General features: G+C 40.6%; 1 protein-coding gene and 1 non-coding gene across 2 annotated transcripts in view; one reads left to right on the forward strand and one right to left on the reverse strand.

The window, feature by feature from the left end:
- The window catches only part of PIP4K2A (phosphatidylinositol-5-phosphate 4-kinase type 2 alpha), a 1,425,784-nt gene that overhangs the window by 231,719 nt on the left and 1,168,635 nt on the right, over nt 1-25,430 (forward strand).
- On the reverse strand, nt 15,494-15,565 carry TRNAC-GCA. Its single transcript has one exon. It is a non-coding gene; the product is annotated as a tRNA-Cys (tRNA).

The raw sequence follows: 25,430 nt of genomic DNA on the forward strand, positions 1-25,430 counted from the left end.
TACATCAGCAGAAACTCAGTGCGGTTTAGAACGTGACCAGTGCACTTCAGTTATAAAGTAATAACCTTTGGATATGCTGTCAACATCTGATATAATGCACATGTCATTCGATTCTTCCTTGCAGAGTTTTCTACCATTTTATTTTTTAATGTATTCAGGCTTGCCGGGTTATATTTTTGTTAAGAACTGTGTCTTTGCTTACAATAGACTGCCACAGAGGCAGTGTATATTTAAATCTATGAGAAGGAATCAAATGACCATCAGTGTTAGGCAAAGCTTGATAATTGTTAGAGGCATCATAGTCCGTGAGCACAGACTATTGTACTGTTGTTCTGCCCTGTGTGTGTGAAGGATATAGAGGGATGTCCTACTGTGTAGCTGCCGTACATCACTGCGCTGAGTCATGGCTAAATCTTAAAAGAAAACAGATTAAAACAAAGGGAACACGAGTACACTGAGAGGGATATGCTGGGAAGTTCAAATTTCAAGGATAATATCACAAATGGCCATCACATGAAGTGAACAGATTATGTGGCATGGCTCTAGACACATGATGAGTATCTACTGTATTATTTAGCATAAGTGGTGAGAAAAGAGTTAAACATTTGGAGCACGTAGGATGCCCTGTTTGGCTTTGTTCTAGTTTCCTGCATTTGTTATACAGCTGCCCTTGAATTTGCTTACTACAGGCTGGCATTGCATTTCTCCGTGTTCCCTTTTGCTCACATACTTTGTCCTGTACATGTACTGTGTATTAATGTTGTGTCATCTTGCGTTATGTCAGCCCTGATGCATATTGATTGATCTGCTGTAAAGTATCATCATTTTATTAACTCCTTCCCTCTTGATCTCAAATTGGATTATAAATCTGGCTGACCAAGCACATAATTTAAACATTACTTTGTTCTGTGACAAAGAAATACATGCCTGGTATTTATAAAATGCACATGATAAGGCTTCATAAGCTTTCTGCCTGATCCAGTTGATCAAAACATAATCAGAACTGTGAACTATAAAAGTCACAGATTCAAATTATTCCTTTTCTACTGTACACAAATGTAACCATGACATCTTTACTCAGTAGTTGCATAGTTCTTTAGGCATTGTAACTGGGGGTGGTGGGAGGTCTTCACTGATTATTTAACATATTTCTCTAAGCTGTCTCGTGTACTTTAAGATAAAAGAGTTGGTGCGGATCTTGTCACACTGTAGTGCTTTATGCTTCTGTGAACAAAGTTAGATCTTAAGACATAATTACGCGACACTGAGTAAGATTGTTAAATTGACATGGTGGGAACTGATCGTTAATTACCATGATCTGCTGTCATAATCAGGACCCCGCAGTAATCCTGTACACAAAGACAGAATGTTGCATTAGTAACTCTCTAAATACTGAAGTATTAACTGTGTGTTTTATGCTTTATAGTTTTGTAGGCTTTCAACTCATAAATGGGCATGTCATATCTGACCTTTGTAATTTGACTGTTCTGTAATTTCTTTGTAATATTTTATTAGTTGCTGAGTAATAATTCAGTTTGATTTTTTCACTGTGTTCTTTTTTATTTGTAAATAAATGCTGTCTCATTGGAACATATTTCATAACAAAATCATGAAAACATAAATAAAATTACCTCAAATAAACTTTAAGACTTTGAGTAACAAGTCATCTGTGTACTGACAGTTCTGCATTACTAATATCCAGTTATTTTTGAGACATAATCCCAGTTTCATATTTTCCTCCTCTAAAAAGAATAAAAAGCAAAACTGCCCCTTGGCTAACCAAAAACACACTAACAACCATGCGACACAGAGATAAAGTCTCTGGGCACACTACCAGAAAAATAGGACCCCCCCACATCCATAATAAATACAAAACACTCTGAAATAAAGTAAAAAAGCTCATCATCTCTGATAAACAAAATTACTTCTCCATACTCCAAAACAATAATAAAGCAAACCCTCAGAAATTCTGGAAAGGTATCTCCACTCTCCTTAATCCCAGCAAACCAGACACCCCCACCCCAGACCTTAATGCTCCCGATATAGACTTGGCTACCCAATTTAACTCTTTTTTCATTGATTCTATTTCCAAACTAACCTCATCATTCTCTAACATCACTACACTCTCCCATTCACCCCCATCCTCCTCTACCAACACTCTGCCCTCCACTGCCACCTCACCCCCATTCTCATCTACTAATTCTCTACCCTCCACCCCTTCTCCTACTCTCACTTCCTCCTCATCACCCCCATATACCCCCTCCTCCCACTCCCCACTTTTCTCATTAAAACCTATACCCACTTCTACAATAAAAAAAACTCCTTCAGAAACTTAAGCCATGCACCAATGCCCCTGATAACATCCCTTCTTACTTTCTTAGCATAGCTGCTGAAGCAATTGCCTACCCCATTAGCATTCTAATCAACCGCTCTATCCAAGAAAGTATAGTACCCCAAATCTGGAAAAAGGCCTTTATCATACCTTTACGTAAAGGTGGCAACAATAATAATGTTACTAATTTTCGTCCCATCACTATCCTGTCTCCCATCTCTAAACTCCTAGAAAAGTGTATCCATCTACAACTCCTACCACATCTCTTAGATAATCACCTACTAACTCCCACACAACATGGATTCAGACCAGGTCACAGCACTATGACAGCCCTCCTCTCCTTCCTTGAAACTGTTAATAAAGCCCGGGACTCTGGTCATATTGTTTCTACCCTACTACTTGACCTCTCTAAGGCCTTTGACACCATCTCTCACAACCTACTTTTAACTAAACTCTCCAAGCTTAACCTATCTCCTTCCTCTTTGAACTGGTTCTCCAGCTACTTATCCAATAGATATCAAGCAGTAAAATGGAAAAAGGCCACCTCCTCATTCCTTAATACCCCAACCGGTGTTCCCCAAGGTTCCATACTGGGTCCCCTCCTCTTTAATATATTTATAAATGATTTCCGCAACTCTATCCCTTTCTCAAATATCATCCAATATGCTGATGATTCAGATGTGGCAGAGCAGATAATAGTTGAATCAACACTCCTAAAGCTTAGTCAAGATGCTTTTTCAACCACTGAGCAATGGATGAAAAGACATCACGTAGCACTTAATGCCTCTAAAACCAAATTAATGGTATTTACTCCCTCTAAAGCCATCTCTTTTGACATAAACACATTCTCTGTTACTAGTCAAAATAACACACCTCTGGAACTGGTGTCAGAGACCAAGTTACTTGGGGTCCAAATTGATGGCCAGCTCTAATTCAACTCCCACTAACAACTAAATATCAAAAAAACCCATCAAAAACTAGGTATGCTCTACCGACAAAATCATTATCTTACACCTGAAACTTAAAATCACTCTCTCTACTTCCTTTCTTATCCCCTCCCTTCTCTATGGAGCTCCACTCTTAACTAATCTACAATCCTCCCTGAAAACACAACTTTCCTCTTGCTACAACAAAATCACCAAGCTTGCAACCAGCCAAAAGTCCTCCACCCACCACTGTTCCTCTCTCCAAAAACTAAAATGGCTAGAACTACCCAATCATCTCACCTATTCTCAACTAACTCTTGCACGCAAGCTCATTTTCAACCCCTCCCTCCCTTTCTTCTGTCTTTAAAATGCACCTACCTGACAGAGTATTAAGGTCTAACAACCAAAATCTATTAGAAGTGTACAAACCAACTAGTCCCCCAGGCAAAAATCTTCTATCCTATGGTCTAGCATGTGTTTGGAACTCCCTACCACCATCCATTCGTACCACCTCTAACCGCTTTATTTTAAAAAATCTATTCTCTCACATCTAGTATCCCAGTGGCAATGCTCCTGCTCCCACCCCACGTAACTAACACTTGCAATTTCCATCTTCCTTACTTTCCCCTGCTTACACCAGCAATTTTCTTTTATCATTTCTCCCAACTCATACATCCTTGGCATTCCTAAGCTATTTGCAAGAATGCACTAGGCTGCACCTCTTTAAGTGTATGCTTCCTAATATGTAATGGCTCTCAGTTTTTTTTTTACTTGCAATGTTCCTTTTGCTAGTCTATATCATCTGTAAGTTTCATCAATTGTAATGTTTATTATACTATTTGTAATGTTTGTTCGAATCTATAACATTTGTAAAATTTATCATCTATAACCTATTGTAACCTTGATTGTTTTTGGAGCTTTTCTCCCCAGGACGTCATTGAAAATGGGTTCATAGGTTCATGCTAAGCGTCAAGGGCATTTATGTTAGCCAGTCTAGTGCCTACTTATATGGCCCCCACCCCTTGTTTGAATAAAAACTACTCCTTTTCATTTTCTCTGTTTTCTCACGGCAGTGACACTGAGGTAATCCCTCTCGGCTGCGATCTCCCATCCATCTCCGTCAAGATTCCTCTGAACAAGGCCAGCGAGGTGCTCCTGCTCACATGTACCGGGATTTTGTTCTAAACAGGCTAAGATGCAGTCGCTAAGCAGTAAATATTCAAAAGCCAGAAAAATACTTAAATCGGTTATAGGTTCAAGAAGAGAGAAAAAAAAGTTTAATGGACTATCCTGGTAAACCAACTGCCAATAAATAAAGAGCTTTTCTCCCCAGGACTCCATTGAAAACGGGTTCATTTTGGCCCAATGGACTATCCTGGTAAACCAACTGCAAATAAATAAATAAAATAAATAAATAAATAAATATTAACGTTTGATATTTTGAGGAGTAGTACTCTGATATTGCATTTCTGTTAATCAGTAGTTAGTGATTGTTTTATCTTTTTAGAATTATAAACCGTGTATTGAATTACTGGAAGACTCTGTGTGCTTTGAGGAAAATGCAGTAATGTGTATGGCCTTCTGCTGCTGCAGGTTTCAGAACCATTCATTCATTATTTGTTTACCAACTTAATGTAATTCAGGGTCACAAGGGAGCTTGAGCCTCTCACTGCCTTTATTTTATTCATTTGTTATATTTGTTAACCAGGAAATAGTCCAACTGGGCCATGGACCCATTTTCAGCAGAGGCCTGGGGAGAAAAGCTCCAAAAAACAGTACAATGCCCTTCTATTTCTATGTTGCAGTATTCTAGTTGTGGGATTTCCTGCCCTCAGGCGATTCATATGTCGGCTCCTATACAAAAGCTTCAGCTTGGCTGTTGCAGTGTGCGTGGGACGTCAGACGTAAGACCATAAAGCAGGAGCCTTAAATTTGATGTCTGCACACACAATCCCCAGAACTTTTCAGCCGCAGGCGACCTATGCATCGTACGATTGCTCCATCACAGACGTCGCATCAGTAAAGCAAAGTAACCTGTTGGGTTTCAATTTTTTCTTGTTTTTCCGATTATTACTTAGGCTTGGTTGTTGTAGCCTTTAGCTGATGTCAGGTAAAAAGGGAAAGTGCCAATGTGGGTGCCAGATACCCCATAAATACACCCATGATAGGTGTGTTTTTTGCTTAGGCCGGGAACGCAACCATTCCTCCTGCTCAATTTGTCAGTCATTTGTGCTGAAGACCCTTTGCAGCCGTCTGGCCACTTTAAACCTCTGCCTAGAAAACTAGCGCCTTAAACCGTTAGCCCTTAGAAAGGATCCCACATCGGAGGCAGCATCCGAACCTCTCCGAAAGAAGGCCAAGATTCATAGGCCTTCCTAGTCTGCCGCTTTGCTTCCTGATGCACTGCCAACTGGCGATCTAGGAGTATAGGAGTGCTCGGCGGATCCGTCGACTTCAACGACGTCCTTTGAGGAAGCCGTTGCACAGCTGACGACTGGCACATCCTCGCTGCTTGCACAGACACCAACTACCATCGATGTCGAAGGGAAACCAGTTCTGTGGTACCTCCGAGTAGGATCCAGACTTTGCAAATATTGACTTCTAAACCTGACGCCAGGCTGGTTCCTACTACCATCCCGGCCAAAAAGAAACAGAAAACCAAGCATACCTCCTCCTCTCCAGAAGCCATACCAGATTGGCAGGCCTTTACTTCCTCTCTCATGCAGGCCTTTGTGGCCCTTAGGCCTTCAGTCTCAGCCCCCACTACTCTGCCTTTACTGAGGCCTAGGCCTGCATCTGCTTCTTCCCTCCCACCCATGACCTCTCAAGTTAGGGAGGAAGAGCAGGATTCTTCCTTTTCTTCTTCAGAGGATTCTATTTCTTGTACATCCCAGATTGCTTCTCCCCAGGAGTATTATTCTCCTGATGAGGAATCTGTGGAAGGAGATTCTCCCCCTGAGGATATTACCTTTGGTGAGACAATCACCAAGATGAAAGAATACTTCAAGTGGGATACTTCCCAAATGACTGACACCCAAAAGAGGTACTTTGAGCTGCTTCAAGTAGACTCACCCTCCCCTTCAGCTGTCCCTGCCTTTAGTTCAGCTTCTAAGGCCCCAAACTTCCGGCCTCCAGCCCCTAAGCACCCTATAAAGTGCCAGAGGAGCAAATATTCCTAGTTAAACCATCCTTAGTGGACCCAGCTGTGATTGCTACCTCTCCTGATAAACAGACTAGACTGCTGCCTTCCACCTCCCTCCTACCCACTGATAAAGATAGCAAATATATGGATAGGATGGGAAAGAAGGTATACACATCCTCTACTTTGGCTTTCAGAGCCATCAATTATCAGGCACACGTGACTAAGTATGCTCTAGATTTAGTGTCTCAAGCCTCCTCCATGCTGGCTTCTATGCCTGACAGTCCCATTAATACTGTCCTTGGCTCAGCAAGTAGTCAGGCACTCCATCAGATGCAGCTACAATGCTGCAGAAGCATCTGCCTGCTCTGCAGCATCTGCTTCTGTCCTCAGAAGATATTCCTGGCTGAAACTACAGAATCTACCAGAAGACTTCAAGTCCAAAATCTTGGATGCCCCCCCTGGATCGCAATTTCCTTTTTGGAAAACAATCTGCAGACCTCTTCAAGAATCTGCAGCAAAAAAGTAAAGAATTACAGGACATCAAACATCTGCTGGTGTCCCTAATTCCCAAGTATTACAGGAGCTACCCTGCTAAAACCACTTTTGTAAAGCGTAGCCCTCCTCAGACAGCTGCTTCCTCTTCCAGATCTAGAAGAGGGGCTAGAAGACCTACCACGTCCAAAGCTACAGCACCACCTCCTCAGTCTAGACAACCCTTTCAGGACAGAGGAGGTCCCAGTAATGTGTGATTGCCTTGCCCACCTATCTATTTCTGCATGCCTTCCCCACTGTCTCCCCCTCTGGCAATCCATCACCACAGACCTATGGTGCTATCCATTATCCAAAAAAAGGTACCTCCTATCTTGGAAAGAAAAAAACACCCAGGAAAAGTATTCATTTTCCCCCAAAAAACCAAATTCATCTCCTGTTACAAGTTTTGTCAGACCTGCTAAAACTAGGCAACATAGAACCTGTCCCCTCAGGACAGGAAGGAAAGGGATTCTACTCCCGTCTCTTCCTGGTCCCAAAAAGATGGCCCCTGGAGACCCATCTTAGATCTCTCCTTTCTAAATCTACACTTTTAGGTACCCTCCTTCAAAATGCTGTCACTCCCCACTCTGCTGCCTCTTATTCCAGCCAAGGCCTTTATGGCCACCCTCGACCTAAAAGAAGCCTACCTACACACACCCATCAGGACTTCCCACAGACAGTTTCTGCGTTTCTCTGGACCTTCCTCTCATTTCCAATTTACTGCCTTGCCCTTTGGTTTATCCACTGCCCCCCGGGTCTTTACAAAGTGCCTAGCCCCAGCCATTGCCTTCTGCAGAACTCAGGGACTCCAGATTTACCCATATTTGGATGACATCCTAATACTAGCATAGTCCGAAAATACCCTCTCCAGGCATCTGCACTTCATCATGTCCCTTCTGCAAAATCTAGGGTTTACCATCAACCTCCCAAAGTCCTCCTTGAACCCAGGCCAGGACAAGATTTTCCTAGGCTGCAGAATCAGAACGGACAAAATGAAATCCTTTCTCCCGTAGGACAAGGTTCTATCCCTGACTTCCCACTTCCAGGAAACCCTTCACTCCCAGAAGGTGATGGCAAGGCAATGTCTTCGTCTCCTGGGCTTAATGCCAGCAACCATCCCCATGCTACCACTGGCCAGAATGCACATGCACAAGCTACAGTGGTACCTCAAAAACATTTGTTCACAACACCTACATCACTTAGAACAGGTTATTCCCCTCCTTCCCTGCCTAAAGACAGGAATCAGCTGGTGGATCCAGCAAGTCCAACTAATCCGGGACTCATTTCTCCCCCCCACCCCAATCCAAACAATGTATACAGATGCCTTAGGTTCAGGTTGGGGGGTTGACACTGGCATCCTACAGGGTTCAAGAAAAGTGGCACCCTTCTCTACAGGCCAAGCACATCAATGTCAGAGAAATGACAGCAGTCTTCCTAGCTCTAAAGACTTTTATTCCCCTTCTTGTACCAGTGGTGCTCCTGATAGTGACTGACAATACCACTGTTATGTGGTACCTCAACAAACACAGAGGAACAAAGGCCTATCAGCTGTGCAGGCTGACCTTGCTGGTATGGGACCTAGCCTCCTGCTGCAACTTGATCCTGCAGGTGACCTACATCCCTTCGGAGGACAAGCAAGCAAGCAGATCTCCTAAGCAGGACTTCCTCTCCACAGCACGAACGGATGCTGGACGGGGGGGGGGGTCTTCCTAGACATAGTCCACTGGTGGGGTACTCCACAAATAGACCCGTTGACCTCCCCCAGAACAGGCAGTTGCAGACCTTCTGCTCAAAGACCTACTCCCCTCTAGCATGGAGAGTGGACACTTTCAACATCTCTTGGGAGGGGAAGTTTCTTTATGCCCCCCCCCCTTCCAATGATTCAGAAAGTCCTCCAGAAAATCCAGAAGGCTAAACCAAAAATCTTGTTAGTGACTCCCTACTGGCCAAGGCAGCACATCCTTCAGAGAATTCATGCTAATGCAAATCCTTGGACAAAGCCTAAAATGATGGGGGGACAAAAAGGTACAGATTTGAAATATTGCTCTTACAAACTTAGAAAGTTGATCGTATAATAGGTTTTGCATTAGCATGAATTCTCCGAAGGATGTGGAGTCTTAAACTCAAATGTTTGTCGTTATTTAATGACTTCAATCCTCAACTATTTGCCATAAAAGTACAGATTTTAGGAGGAACAAACCAAAAAGTGAGGCAAAAATCTGGACATTCAGTTACACACACACACACACACACACACACACACACACACACACACACACACACACACACACACACACACACACACACACACACACACACAGCCACTTCCTCATTCATACCTGCATTCATTCACACATCGCTCTCTCTCTCCCGATCAAACATACACACAGTCACTTCCTCATTCATACCTGAATTCATTCATACATCGCTCTCACTGTCTGTTACACCCTCAAGCCACACATCCACTTACGCATTCATTCACACATCGCTCTCACTCTCCCGATCTCAAACCCACATGCCACACACCCACTTTCGCATCCATACATCCATCTCAGTCTCCAGTCACTTTCTCATTCATACCTGCATTCATTCATACTTTGCTCTCACTCTCCCGATCTCACACATACACACAGACATTCTGTCAAAATCTGTACAGTTGAGAGGTGTGAACCACATACACACACATACACTTCCTCATTCATACCTGCATGCATTCACACACACACACACACACACACACACACACACACACACACACACACACACACACACACACACACACACACACACACACACACACACACACACACACACACACACACACACACACACACAGCCACTTCCTCATTCATACCTGCATTCACTCACACATCCCTCTCACTCTTCCGATCTCACAAATACACACGTGCGCACAGTCAATTCCTCATTCATACCTGCATTCATTCACACACACGCAGCCACTTTTTATTTATTCCTGCATTCGCTCACACATTGCTCTCACTCTCCTGATCTCACACATAGCCACTTCTTCATTCATTCCTGCATTCACTCACACTCGCCGTGAACTAATAAGCTTAACTGCAAAATAAACCACAAACTGTTCATAGGTAGGTACTAGGCTATTGGCCCTAAGGCCTATACAAGCCTAGCCAAAAAGGTACCCTGGCTTTCGCCACCCAAGAAAATTATTTTCCTGTGCCCCTGTCAAGCAGAACCACAGAAGTGATCCCTGGGGTGAATTTTCTATTACCCATCCAATCAAGATTTTTCTTGAAGAGTGCTAATGAGGAGCTCTGTCTGACATAGATAGGTAGTCTGTTCCAGAGTATGGGAAGTCTCTGGGACAGGAATCTATCCCTCCAGCATGTTCTGTTTATTGTGGTGACAAGGTTTAGGTCCCTAGAGTGTGTAGCACAGAGAGACAGGAATCTATCCCTCCAGCATGTTCTGTTTATTGTGGTGACAAGGTTTAGGTCCCTAGAGCATGTAGCTCGGAGGGATTGGGATTTCTTTAAGTGGAGCATGTCCAATGGCTCTGGGTTTGACATAGCTTTGTATGTTAGGCAGAGATGGTCTCTTGAGTAGGCGATATGAGTAAAGCTGGAGTTTGAGACGGTCTGCGTAAGGCATCTGAGGCCAGTAATCCTCTTTGTAAGGTATTTTTGCAGCCTTTCCAGTTGTTGTAGTTGTCTTGTGAGGTACATACCAAAAGGGGCGTTGTACTCTATAATGGGTACAATGAGTGATGAGTAGAGGGGAACAATGACCTCTTTCTGGATGAGAAACCTTTTGTGATGAGGTGTGCCACGTAGAAGGATTTCCTGACCACTGTGGCGATGTGGTCAAAGGAGAGACTACTGTCCACCTGTGTCCCAAGGTCTCTTATTACACTTTCAGTGTTAAGTAGACTACCGCCCATGTGGTAGTTCATGGGTATAGAGTTTTTACCAAAGGGGATGACAATGCACTTTTTGGCATTGAGCTTGTGACCATGACTTTGACACCGGGCATCTGTCTCAGTGAGGCCCTTTTGTAAGATGTCCACATCGTTAGGAGTTTCGATTATGGCTCCTAGTTTGCAGTCATCTGTGAATTTAGTTGGCCAAAGACCTTCGGTGTTAGCCTGTACTTCAGAGAAGTAGATACCAAACAGGAGAGGACCCAGGACTGAACCCTGTGGTACTCCACTTGTCACTGGTCTAAAGTCTGATTTGAAGTCTGCTACTCTCACAGTGTGGGTTCTGTCAGTAAGCCAGTTGGCAACCCATCTTGTGACATAGGGACTTAAACCTAGTTTAGTGAGTTTATCTATAATTCCAGCGTGGGGGATGGTGTCTAACGCATTGGCGAGGTCTAGATAGGCTGTGTGAACCACCTTACCCTCATCTATGGCTTTGGTGGCTACTACAAAGAAGTCTGTCAGGTTTAGGAGACATGATCTGCTTTTACAAACCCAAACTGTGTGGGGTCCAGAGTTTGGAGATCTCCAATGTCTTTGTTTATGAGTTCCATGATGATACGTTCCATGGCCTTGCAGACCAGGCTCGTCAGGCTAATGGGGCGGTAGTTTCCAGGGTCTGTTGTGGCCCCCCCCCCCTTTGTGGAGTGGAACAGCTGTATTGGTGCACCATTCAGTGGGCACAAAGCCAGAGGTGAGGCTATGATTGAACATGGTACTTAGGTGGGGTGCCAGTTCATTCTGTAGTTCATGTAGAAAGCAGCCTGGGATGTTGTCAGGTCCCATGGATGCTGTGTTCTTGGCTTTGGAGAGTGAGGTTTTTACCTGTGCAGCCGTGATTACAGGAACTTTGCATTCTTCCAGTATAAAGATGGGCCCTTTAGGGGGTGAGAGGGGGGTAAAGTTAGCACTGAACCTATCTGCCAGGATGTTGGCAATATCGGTTGGTTCGGTATATTTAGTGTCATTGTGCTGTAACTCAGAACATATATGAGTGTTGCCATTGAGATTCTTGACATAGCTATAGAATGCTTTGTGGTTGTCTTTAGAATCAGTGGTAATTTTGTTTTCATAACTAGCTTTGGAGGATTTTATGAGGGATCTCAGCTTCTTACTGAGGCTGACCACGGAGTTCCTCAAATCGTGGGATTTTACTCTCTTGCAACAGTTTCTTTCTTCTGTTGTAGAGAGTTTGTTTATGGCAGAAGACCACCAGATTGGCTTCCTTTTTTTGGAGGATAGCATCTTGGTTCTGTTAGGGATAGCACGATCCATGCACTCGTGTAAGTGCTTATAAAGTGCATTTGTGTAGGATTCAGCAGTCGTACCTCTATTGTCCATCTGCATGGGTGTCGTGAAGTTTGCCACTTCTGTCTTAAGCGTGAAGTTGGCTTTGGAGAAATTTTTTACAGTTGTTTTCCTAATGGGGGGTGGGAGCTGGATGTGGATGTCTAGGATGATTAGCCTGTGGTCGGAGCTGACCTCTGGTTTGGAACACCAGTCACCCATGTTGGTGATGACCAGGTCTAGGATATTGCTGCCCCTGGTGGGGGTGTGGATAATTTGATCCAAGGCATTGGAATTGATAATTTCCAGAAAACGTTGAGCAAAAGAGTTGGTACATGAGTAGTTTTCCCAGTTAATGGTAGGGTAGTTGAAATCCCCCATTATTAGAGTGTTGGGTTTTACCTTAATATTTTCCAGTGTATAAGAAAAGAGGAGTGGGAATCCTGGGGCATGGTGGGGGGTCTGCAGCAAGCTACAATCTGTATTGTCACGATTTATTTTGCAGCTAAGCTTATTAGTTCATGGCGCCCCTGTGACGAAACCGTGGCTCTCCAGGGTGCCGCAGTGCACACTTTGAGAACCCCTGAAATATACACTTTAAGTATACCACGGGGGGGGGGGCTTGGGAAAACCTGGATTCAGCAAGGGAGCTGAGAATCAAAAAAGCTTGGGAACCACTGTATTAGGAAGCTGATCAGCAGCAAGACAGCAGGGCTTAAGTTTAGTTAGGAGAGATTTTATGTTACTTGTTTGAATGGAAGTAAAGGAGAAGAGGTTTGGATTATCTACAGTACAAGTGGGAAGAATAAGAGGTGTATTAGGTTGGTTGCCTAGGATGGAGGTTATGGAATTTATGAAGGGGAAGTTGATTTGGGTAGTGATGGGATCAGAGCTGTTAGTGATAACTGGATTTGGGGTATGGGTGCAACCTGGGCTGCAGAGATGGTTGATGTTTTGCCAGAATTTTTGGGGGTTGTTTAGGTGATTTTTGTTAGCAGGATTGGAAGCATAATTGCTTGTCTATTTTAATTTGTTTTTTTACTTGATTCCATAATTGTTTTTAAGTAGTGAGGTTTGATATATGTTTGGTGGTATGGTAAGCTGACCAGGCTCTGTTCCTTTGTTTTTTGTAATTGTTTAGCTTCTTTGGTTAACCAGGGCAGAGGCTTGGATTTTGAGTGTACTTTCCTAGATGGAGCTAGATTATCGAGTATTTTAAGGAAGGTATTGTTGAAGAATTGTACTGCTAGGACTAGCTGAAGGTTTTTTTAAGTGGGGTCCAATCACATTGTTGGAGTACGAGGTTAAAAGTTGTCGGGCAGAAATTTTTCTTGCTATGGTATTTTGCTGGGTCCTAGCCCATCACAGGATGTACACATATGTATTCACGCGTCTACTTCTAAATTTTGAAGTTTCAAAACGTAGAGAATTTCTTATTGTCAAGACCGTAAGATCAAAGTTTTGAAACTTCAGACCGTTTAAATGGAGATTGCTGTACAGCATGGAATGGTATATTTACCGTTTTCCTCGCTGTTGTGCGATGTGGGAGTTGGTATACCTAATTAGCAGGGAGTGTGGTTTTTTTTTTGTTTTTTCAAAACTTTGATTTTATGGTCTCGACCATAAGACATTCAAAGTTTTGAAACTTTGAAATTTAGAAGTAGACCTGTATTCATTTAAAAGGATCACCATTTCTCTGATAGTACACCTTGGGATATGGCAGGAAACCAGGTCACCCAGTGCAAACCCATTCTGACATTGGAAGAAATTGCAGACTCCACACAGAAGGTTCTCGAGTCGAGAACAAAATAGAGAAATAACACTCACTATAGCAACAGTACCAATCCATGAGCTGCCTCCTTTTTTAAGTAATTTCTTTTTTGAAGCTGTTATGAACTGTGTAAGCCAGCCTGCTTTAACACAAAGCTCATAATATATGCATGTACAACATGTATTACTAGTTAAAGGGGAATTGTATGTTCTCACACACACACACACACACACACACACACACACAGGTTCATAGGTGTGTATTAGGCTAATGGCCCTGGAGCCTTTACAAGCCTAGCCCATAGGATTACTCTGACATCGTGCCACCCGTCCTAGGTTTCAAGTGCCTCTAACGAGTAGAGCCACTGGAGTGATCCCCGGGGTGAATTTTCTATTTCCCATCCACTCATCAAGATTTCTCTTGAAGAGGGCCAGTGGGGTTCTCTAGTTGACATGTATGGGAAGTCTTCCATAGCATGAGCAGTCTCTGGGTTATAAATCTGTCCCTCCAGCATGTTCTATTGATTGATGAGGTTGAGGTCTCTGGAGCGTGTGGTGCGGAGAGATTGGGATTTCTTTAGATGTAGTATTTCTAACAGAGCTGGGTTAGACATGGCTTTGTAAGTCAAGCAGAGATCACCTCTAAGTAGGCAATATGAGACAGAGAATAGTTGGAGTTTTTTGAGCCTGTCCATATAGGACAAGTGTTTAAGGCCTCGGATCCTCTTTGTGAGGTACTTTTGCAGCCTCTCCAATTGTTGCAGGTATCTAGTGAGGTACATGCGATATGGGGCATTGTACTCGATGATTGGCCTAATGGGAAAAGAGTAAAGGGAGACAATGACCTCTTTCTTCCTGGATGCAAAATTCTTAGTAATGAGATGTGCCACATAGAAGGACTTTCTGACCACTGTGACAGTGTGGTGGTCAAAAGAGAGGTTGTTGTCAAACTTTGTTCCCAGATCTATTATAACACCTTCTGTGTTCAGTGGACTACCATCAGTGTGGTAGTTCATGGGGTTTGGGTTTTTCCCAAAGGGGATGATGACACATTTTTTGGCATTAAGCTTAAGGCCAAGGTTCTGACACCAATCATTGGTCTCATTGAGGCCTTTTTTGTAGGATGTCAACATCACTTGGGGAGTTAATAATAGCTCCCAACTTGCAATTGTTGTGAACTTTGTCAGCCAGAGTCCCTTTGTGTTGGGCTGGACTTCTGAAAAGTAGATACCAAACAGGAAAGGACCCAGGACCGATCCCTGTGGGACTCCCCTCATGACTGGACAGCAGTCGGATTAGGAGACAGCTACTTTCACTCTGTGGGTTCTATCTGTGAACTAGTTTGCAGCCCATCTAGTGATATAGGGATTGATGCCTAGCTTAGTGAGTTTTTCTATGATTCTTGAGTAGGGAATGGTATCAAAACGCCTTGACCAGATCAAGGTAGGCTGTATGAATCACCTTGCCTTCATCCACAGCTCTGATGACTGACTCAAAGAAGTCGACCAAGTTGAGCGGGCATGATCTACCCTAAAAGCCACACTTGCAGGGGGCACCCGGATTTGAACCGGGAACCTCTTAATCTGCAGTCAAATGCTCTATCACTGAGCTATACCCCCATTCCACTCTATATATCTATCTATATATATATATATATATATATATATATATATGCATTTGTGTGTGTGTGTGTGTGTGTGTGTGTATGTATGTGTGTATATATATATATATATATGTGTGTGTGTGTGTGTGTGTGTGTGTGTGTGTGTGTGTGTGTATATATATATATGTGTGTGTGTGTATATATATATATATATATATATATATATATATATATATATATATATATATATATATATATATATATATAAAATGTATGTTGTTGTGTCTTTCGGCTTTTCCCGGTCAGGGGTTACCACAGCGGAACACCGGTCCGCTAATGATTGGCAGTTGATTTTTACGTGCTGAGTTGCCAGCACTAACGCACAACCTTCAACGAAATGTATGTGTGTGTGTGTGAATATGTGTTTGTGTGTGTATATATATATAAAATGTATGTGTGTGTGAATATGTGTTTGTGTGTGTGTTCATATGTATATATATATATATATATATATATATATATATATATATATATAGGTACTATGCTACCTGCCCTAGGGCCTATACAAGCCTAGCCAAAAAGGTACCCAGGCTTTCGTTACCAAGAAAATTATTTTCCTGTGCCCATGTCGAGCAGAGCCACAGAGGTGATCCCCGGGGTGAATTTCCTATTTCCCATACAATCATCAAGATTTTTCTTGGAGTGCTAATGAGGAGCTTTGTTTGATATAGATAGGTAGTTTGTTCCAGAGTATTGGAAGTCTCTGGGACAGGAATCGATCCCTCCAGCATGTTCCGTTTATTGTGGTGTCAAGGTTTAGGTCCTTAGAGCGTGTAGCTCGGAGGGATTGGGATTTCTTTAATTGGAGCATGTCCAACAACTCTGGGTTTAACATAGCTTTGTATGTTAGGCAGAGATCGCCTCTGAGTAGGCAATATGTGACGGAGTAAAGCTGGAGTTTTTTGAGACGGTCTGCGTAGGGCATCTGTTTGAGGCTGGTAAGCCACAGTAGTGCAACGGTAGCATTATTGTCTCACAGCAAGGGGTTCTCCCTTTCGATTCTTAGCTGGAGCGCCTTCTGTGCAGAGTCTGCATGTCCTCCCCATGGTCGAGTGTCATTCGAAAGACATGCGTGAATGGGCGTGCCTTTGTTGAAGGTTGGGCATCGGGCTTGCACCTCGGCACCGTAAAAATCTACTGCCAGTCATTAGCAGACCGGAGTTCCGCTGTGGCGAAAAGTCAAAAGAAGAAGAAGTGTCCTCTTTGTGAGGTAATTCTGCGGCCTTTCCAGTTGTTGTTGATGTTTTGTGAGGTACATACCAAAAGAGGCGTTGTACTCTATAATAGGTCTAATGAGTGACGAGTAGAGGGGAACAATGACCTCTTTTTTCCTGGATGGGAAACCTTTTGTGATGGTGTGCCACGTAGAAGGATTTCCTGACTATTGTGGCAATGTGATTATCAAAGAAGAGACTATTGTCCACCTGTGTCCCAAGGCCTCTTATCACACTTTAGGTATTAAGTAGACTGCCACCTATGTGGTAGCTCATGGGTACAGAGTTTTTACCAAAGGGGATGACAATGCACCTTTTGGCATTGAGCTTGAGGCCATGGCTTTGACACCAGGCATCTGTCTCAGTGAGGCCCTTTTGCAGGATGTCCACTTTGTTAGGATTTTCAGTTATGGCTCCTAGTTTGCTGTCGTCTGCAAACTTCGTTAGCCAAAGACCTTCTGTGTTAGCCTGTACTTCATTTTTTTTATATATGTATGTATGTATATATATATATATATGTATATATATATATATATACATATATATATATATATATATATATATATCTGTAGATGTGTGTGTGTATATATATATATATATATATATATATATATATATATATATATATATATATATATATATACATATACGCATTCACACGTGTGTGTGTATGTATATATATATATATATATATATATATATATATATATATATATATGTATATATATTTATACATACATACACACACACACACACACACATTCACACATATGTCTATATATATACATATATATATATATATATATACACATATATATATATATATATATATGTATGTATACACACACATATACACAACTGTTAAAATGCCAGGATTTTGTGATATAAAAAACTGAGACCACAAAAAATAATTTCAAAACTTTTCCCACCTTTAATGTGATCTATAACCTGTACAATTCATTTGAAAAAAAACAAATGGGAAATAGGAAATTCACCCCGGGGATCACCTCTGTGGCTCTGCTCGAAAATGGCACAGGAAAATAATTTTTTTGGGTGGCAAAAGCCAGTGTACCTTTTTGGCTTGGCTTGTATAGGCCCCAGGGCCGATAGTCTAGTACCTACCTATGAAATCTATTAGGGGAAAAAATATAAAAAAATAAAAAATGTACAATTAGCTGGTTGCCTAAGTGTGCACAAACTAATCATTTGAAGCACATTTATTATTTAATTACAGCTTTCAGTCTTCTTGAGTACACAGATGCCATCAATTAAATCGATTCTGATTAACACCAAATAATGTTCAGCTGTCCTTGTAGGATTTTCCTGACATTTACTCAGTTGCCTGCTACAGCAAAAGACATTGTTCGCAGAGAGCTTACCAAGTATCAAAGGGATCTCATTGTTGAAAGGTATCGGTCAGGAGAAGGGTACAAAAAAATGTCAACAGCATTGGATATGCCATGGAACACAGTGAAGACAGTCATCAAAAGTAGAGAAAATATGGGATAACCGTGACATTGCAAAGAAATGGATGTCCCTCCAAAATTGATGAAATGACAAGAAAACTGGTCAGAGAGGCTGCCAAGAGACCTACAGCAACACTGAAGGAGCTGCAGGAATTTCTGGCAAGTACTGGTTGTGTACTACATGTAACCACAGTCTCCCTTATTCTCCATATGTCTGGACTATGGGGTAGGGTTGCAAGATGGAAGCCTTTTCTTAGACAGAAAAACTTCCAGGCCTGGCTAAAATTTGCAAAACAATACATCAAGTATCCCAAAAGCATGTGGGAAAATGTGTTATCGTCTGATGAGACCAAAGTTGAACTTTTTTGCCACAATTCCAAAAGTTATGTTTGTTGCAAAAACAACACTTCACATCACCAAAAGAACACCATCCCCACGGTGAAGCATGGAGGTGGCAGTATTATTCATTGAGGTTGCTTTTCTTCAGCTGGAATTGGGGCTTTACTCACAGTGGAAGGAATTATGAACAGTTCCAGATACCACTCACTTTTGGCCCAAAACCTTCAGGTGTCTGCTAGAAAGGTGAAGATGAAGAGGAATTTCACCTTTCAACACAGCAGTGACCCCAAGCATACATCCAAATCAACAAAAGAATGGCTTCACCAGAAGAAAATTAAAGTTTTGGTGTAGTCTAGCCAGAGCCCAGACCTAAATCCAATAGAAAATCTGTGGGGTGACCTGAAGAGGGCTGTGAACAAGAGATGCCCTCGCAATTTGACTGATTTGGAATGCTTTTGCAATGAAATGTGGGCAAATATTGCCAAGTCAAGATGTGCCATACTGATAGACTCCTACTCAAGAAGACTGAATGTTGTAATTAAATCAAAAGGTACTTCAACAAAGTATTAGTTTAAGGGGTGTGCACACTTATGCAACCAGCTTATTGTACATTTTTTATTTTTTTATATTTTTTCCCCTAACAGATTTGTTTGTTTTTCAATTGAATTGTACAGGTTATTGGTCACATTAAACATTGGAAAAGTTTTGAAATCATTTATTGTGTTCTCTGTTTTAATCAGAAGTAACTGGCATTTTAACAGGGGTGTGTACACTTTTTATATCCACTGTATATATTTATTTGTGTGTGTGTGTGGGTGTGAATGTGTGTGTGTGTGATATATATATATATATATATATATATATATATATATATATATATATATATATATATATATATATGTGTGTTTGTGTATATAAAACTATGTATCTGTGTATGTGTGTGCGTATATATGTATGTGTGCATAGCTATATATGTAAAACACAAGCAGAAAGTTGCATATTAAAGTGGGAGGGAGCTGAAGTAAGGAGCGAGTCAGATTTAGATGTAGGCTTGTAAGGAGAATAATAACATTAATCTGTGAAGTGATGGAAAGTATTCTATGATCTAAGCCAACAACAGTTTCGAGAGAGGAGATTTTACCAGTATGGATGACTGCAGTTCGGGGCATAGGAAATGGGCAAGAGGGAGGTAGAATTTACTGGCGAAAATTAGAGGTTAAAGAATATGGGAAGACAGGATGAAAAACCAGTATACAAGGGAGGGTATCTGTATGGTTGCCAAGTATGCAACAAAGTCCAGAAGGTGTGCATCAGTTTTGCATGTAGGTGTTTGCATGGGTATTTTTTATACTCCAAGTAAACTTGACCAGCTTTTTCCTCATGTAGATACAAGTGTGATGGGAAAGAGAGAGAACTGGGGATTTTTGTTTAAGGCATATCAGATTGTAAAAATGCCCTGCAGAGTATTCTGTCAAGTTTGTAAAGCAAGTGATTGTAATTAGTGAAATAATTTTTGAACTGAGATACAGGATCGGAATTGCCTAGACATAGTAAAGCTTAATTAATGGTAAGTGCTGACAAAAAGCAGTTACTAGAAAATGGAAGTCCTAATCTAAACCTGCCGTAATTGAAGTATTGAATATTGTAAATGAGGTAATTCAAATGGAGTTGTTTTTTGGGGGGGGTTGTAAAAGAGAGGGAGCAAATTTATATACAAATAAGTGCAGTTTATGGGAGCAAATACATGTAAAATAATGTTCAGAAAGGTATGAAATTTAAGGGGTGGTAGGATTTGGGCAATTTATGTAATATTGATGTGAAAAATAATTGTTAAAGAAACCATATGTGTAGAATGCATGAAATGTGTACAGGAAATAGTTTTTTATAACTTTGTGTGCTTCTGTCATTGTTTAAATGATGTAAATTTTAAAAAAGTGTCGTTTACCTATTTTACAGTTCTGTTACAGATGTTTTTTTGTGTGTCATAATAAGCATCACAATGTCTATTGATAAAATATTCTTATTAAATTTTCCTTCTCCCCACAAGGAATATAGTCTGTAGGCTGGTCTCCGTAGAATACAGCTCCTTTGAAACCACAAATCGTCACATCATTCGGAAAATGAATGTTAATCATAATGGCATCTACACACCCAGTTCCCTACTCCAAAACTCGTCAGCCCTCACTTTGTCCATAGAATAAATTGCAAGGAAATATTTGCTCTATACAATATTGAAAGCCAACTCAGTAATAGTAGCTCTACATTGCAACATGTCTGTTCACAGAGACACCAAACATTTGCATTTTATAATGTTCCCAGACAGCGTTATGGCCAAGTTTAATAAAGCTTTTGTGCATCACATGTAATGCAGCCTCATTTTCCGAATAAACCTCAAAGAATGTCTCCTTTACTAAATTAAAAAATGGCCCTTATTTGCAGACCTGGTATCTGCAGATATTTCAGAATATTGATCCATTAGCAGTGCATGTCGTGAACACCTTTAACAGTGCAAATAAATCTAATTGAGTACCTTTAGGGTTTTAGTTCTCTGCAGTCCTGCAAGTAAAGCAGCTGCACATGAATTCTTTGGTTTCTGCTTTTCCGAACTTTTGCTTCAGATTCTCCTGTGTCATATCTCCATGTTTAGGCAACCTCATACCTTTTCCTTCTTCAGCTCCCCAGAGAGTCTTTCGGAACTTGTACTAGTCCTAGCAGCTCAGTTCAGCCTCAGTTCTTTCTACCACTTCACTGTACAAAACGGTAGTCTCAGCACCAGGTACATCCGTCATTCTGCATTGTTTTGAAGGGTTCAAGCCATCTGGTTATAGCTCCACATTCTTAACATTTGAAGTTACAACTCCTGGTTCCAGACTCTGCAGAGATTCCTGTTATTCCATGGTACTGGTCTTCTCCACCATTGTGTCCTTGCTGTCAGCTGCTTTCATGCTGGAAGTGAACAACATGCAACAAAAAGAAAAGGGGAATTATTACTTAGTGCTTTGGCCAAATTTCAGGTTTGCCTTAACAATAAGCTGTGGGTTTAGTGGGGCAAACACATTCAATAAAACGTAAATAAATTGGTAATATGTGATGCAATAAGCGTGCATTTTATGTTACAGTGCCCCAATGTGTGAAGCCATAATGTGCGTTAATGGTATTACTACTGTTTCACTTCATTCTAGTGCACATATTTTATAATAGTTGCATAAACAAAGTAAGTACCACATGATGACACAATAGATAAGACCATCACTCAGTCTGCATTACTTTTAATACTTAAAAAAGAGCTTTGAAGTTATCTATGGTAGCTGCAGGGCACTAGGATAAGTAGAAAAAGCTGCTTGACTGAACTGTGGCTTTCTTCAGCTTTGTCAAAAATGTCCAAGATGGTGTCACTGAAAGATGGTATTTCTACTTGCTCAGTGATCCCAAAGTTAAGTGCAAAGGCTGTAGGGGATTTAGATTGGTTGAATGCAATTCTGATAATTTTTTTCTGTTTTTAATGAACTATCCAAGTTTCCATTTGCATTATGGGAATAACAGTGGTAAATGTTATTATGTAGTGGTCTGTGTTATATACCAAATTCTCTATTATACGAGTAACATGTTGCAGTTATCAAGAATGTATATTGTCATGTTCTATTATTTTATATAATTTAATTACGCCACAGACCTGAAGGTGCTCTGTGGCTGCAGGAAGACAGGAGCAATGTTAAGAATGTGCAAGTTTCCTGTCATTGTGCATAATGTTTACATGTGCATTTCGTAATAGGTGGCACATAGAGTGTAGGTAAATTACACCATGTTTTAGTTAAATGTGTCATACCTAATGGATAGTACTTAGAAAAGACTCTAACATGAGTGTGTCAACTGCGGCAAGGAATGGTGGACTCTCTCACGTGGTGCAGTGCTACCTGCTGTACTTGGCAGTGGCAGATTGCTGACTAGAAATAGGCATATGCTGTTGCAGTTAAGCAGTGGCATTCTGTGCTCACACTACTTTCTCAGTGAACTATGGCCAGTTTCTGGTCTATTGAGGTGGTTAATTTGGCAACTTTAGTAAAAACTGTATACACGCCTGTTCTGTTCTTTGCATATCTTTCAGGAACTACTTTTCAAGAATCGGGGACAGAGTGAAAAATAGTTGGGGGACACGGGGCCAATCGTAGGAACAATTTTTAAATATTATTCTAATTCACTTAATAAGTTAATAGAACTGCTTGTTTTGCATCAACATGCATTTCCTGAACAGTAAGAATTTTGACTGCAATTCTCAGTGATTTGCCAGAAAGTTAAAAATGTACACTGCATAGGGCAAAATCAGGGAAATTCTGAAAAAACAAGTACAGTTGAAATGTATGCTAGTGTGCACTATTTTTTAAAAATTTTGTACAAGTGTGTTTACCAGGATAGTGCGCTGATTGCAATAGACCAATTTAAAGCACAGCTTAAGTTGTAAAAAATGCAGAGCAGTGCATTTAAGTACATCAGACTTCATGCTGTACATTTGTAACTGATGTTGAGAAGTAGTAAAACTGGAGGGGGCTACACCGAGGATTCTCACTCTACAGAAATTATCTGCTCAGCAAGAGATTCTAAGATGGCCGACAACTAGATAACACATACTTCAGCTTGCTCCAAATACTAGCTACAAATGTTCCAAATACTAGCTACAAATGTAACCCCATCTAAGGCTACCGCTGAAGTAAAAACCTTCAAAAAAACATCTCCTGCGAAAACCAAACTATCTCACAAACTGAGAAAATCGTAGTTTCAACTTCTGAACTAAAAAAAAAAAAAAAAAGAAATGCATACCTTGGATCGGGGATGACTAAGCAGTGACTTCTGTACTTCTGCTTAGACCTGCAAATAACAAGAGGTAGCTATAAAGAAGAAACAAAACAAGCTTTTACAAAACAAAGGAAATATGGAACAAATGGAAACACATGCATCAAAAACAAGAATATCTCTAATTGCAATTACTGAGAAGGAAATTAGCACTAAGAGACAGAAAATGACTAAAACACAAGCTGAGCCTGCAAAGCATCATCTGAAACCAAAAGGTGAACAATCCTTTGACATGGATGAGTTAAAAGCAGCTTTGATACCTCTACAAACGGAAATACAATCTTTTTCTACAAAACTCACAGCGTTTTTTAAGCAAGTTAGATCAAATATTGTCCAGACTGGATATAAATGAGGCTAGAATACTGAGCAATGAGGCCAAAATAGAAGAAATACAGAAAGCTACCACCATTGCTGACAGCTCAAAGAAATGCAACAAAAACTGATCTAGAAGCGAGAGCAAGAAGAAATAATCTTAGTCATCCCAGAAAAATATGAGCAATCACAGCTAACTAACATGGCAAAATAAATATTTGACCTTCTTCCTGAAAACAAAGAACTGGCTCAAAAAATTGATATAGAAAGAATACACAGAGCTTAAGAAAATCTGAAGCTATGGATGCCCCTAGACAAATCTATGTAAGGATTCTGAATGCTGCTCATGCTCAAGCAATAATTCAAGCTGCAAAAAAACGAAAATACATCATATGGAATGGCTGAAGATAACCTTTGCTCAGGACCTGCCTTTACAAATCAAGCAACTAAGATAAGTGCTATCACCTTACTGCAACTCCTTAGTAAGCAAAGATATAAGATTTCAAATGAAATATCCAATGACTCTACATGTTCACTTTAATGGCTTAAATTATGCGGCTGAAAATAATGAAGAAGCAAAAATGGCTTTTCTTAAAGCTTTTAAAGAATTACTGAACAAATAAACATGAAGTAATGAGCCTCTCTTTAAAAACGCATCTAATAAATCTAGCAATCTAATCATCAAAAATGTCTATCTGCTAAATTGAACAAAACGACAAGGTAAAATACTTAAATAAACTTTCATCTTTTGCTTTCCGTTCAGACCTCATAAAACCAGGCCTAGGAGCACTCACACGCTGTCGGGAAAGAACTACAAATATCCAGAATCCTTTGCGACCGCAAACTAGGAAAAACAAGCGAACTGAGGTCAAAGAAGCATCTACGGCATCCCTCTAAGGCCAAAACATCTCTAAAAAAAAACCCCCACGTTTGCCGAAGAAAACGAAAGTATAGCTTTGTTCTATCTGCAACTTTCGGAACTGTAATCTAAAGAGCAAAAGAATGAAGAATTTGTGTCAACTGCGATCGGAAGGTAAATCCAGTTTAGAAATAAAATGCAGCAGTCTAAATATGTATTTAAAATATAAATATTTTCCTGAACAAATACAAACTGAAAAATAAATATACTCCTAGGTCAGGAGATGCAGCAGATGTTATTGTAGTAACAAATAACTAGTCCTTATTAATACTTATAAATATGAAGTTGGGTCTGTTTTATTTTGTTCTTTTTTCCTTTCCTCTTCTTTGAAAGTGTGCATCTACAAACCGCAAGTACTCTAATACAGATCAGCAGTGACTGTAAATGATTATGTGCTTTATATATACAAATTAAATGGTTAAACAGGACAATTACTGTTTTAACTGTGAATATTGACCCAACAAGCAAGAACTGCTGTATATTAAAGTAAGGACTGTGTTAGAATTCATTAAAATAAGGAGCATGTAAAATAAACTGATAAAATATAACAAGTTATTTTCAGTATGTTCCATGCAAATGTTTCTCTGTGAGTATAAAACGAAATGTCATGATATGTTTTTTGTAATGCAATATTCTAAATGTTTATTATATAGTATAGATGTGTTAATTTAGATAATTGTGTTCTACAAAATGTTCAACTTTAAATATTCCTTAAATCTAGAA

The sequence above is a fragment of the Protopterus annectens genome, chromosome 3.part0 (genome assembly GCF_019279795.1).
Source record: "Protopterus annectens isolate FY-2018-M chromosome 3.part0, PAN1.0, whole genome shotgun sequence".
NCBI lineage: Eukaryota > Metazoa > Chordata > Ceratodontiformes > Protopteridae > Protopterus > Protopterus annectens.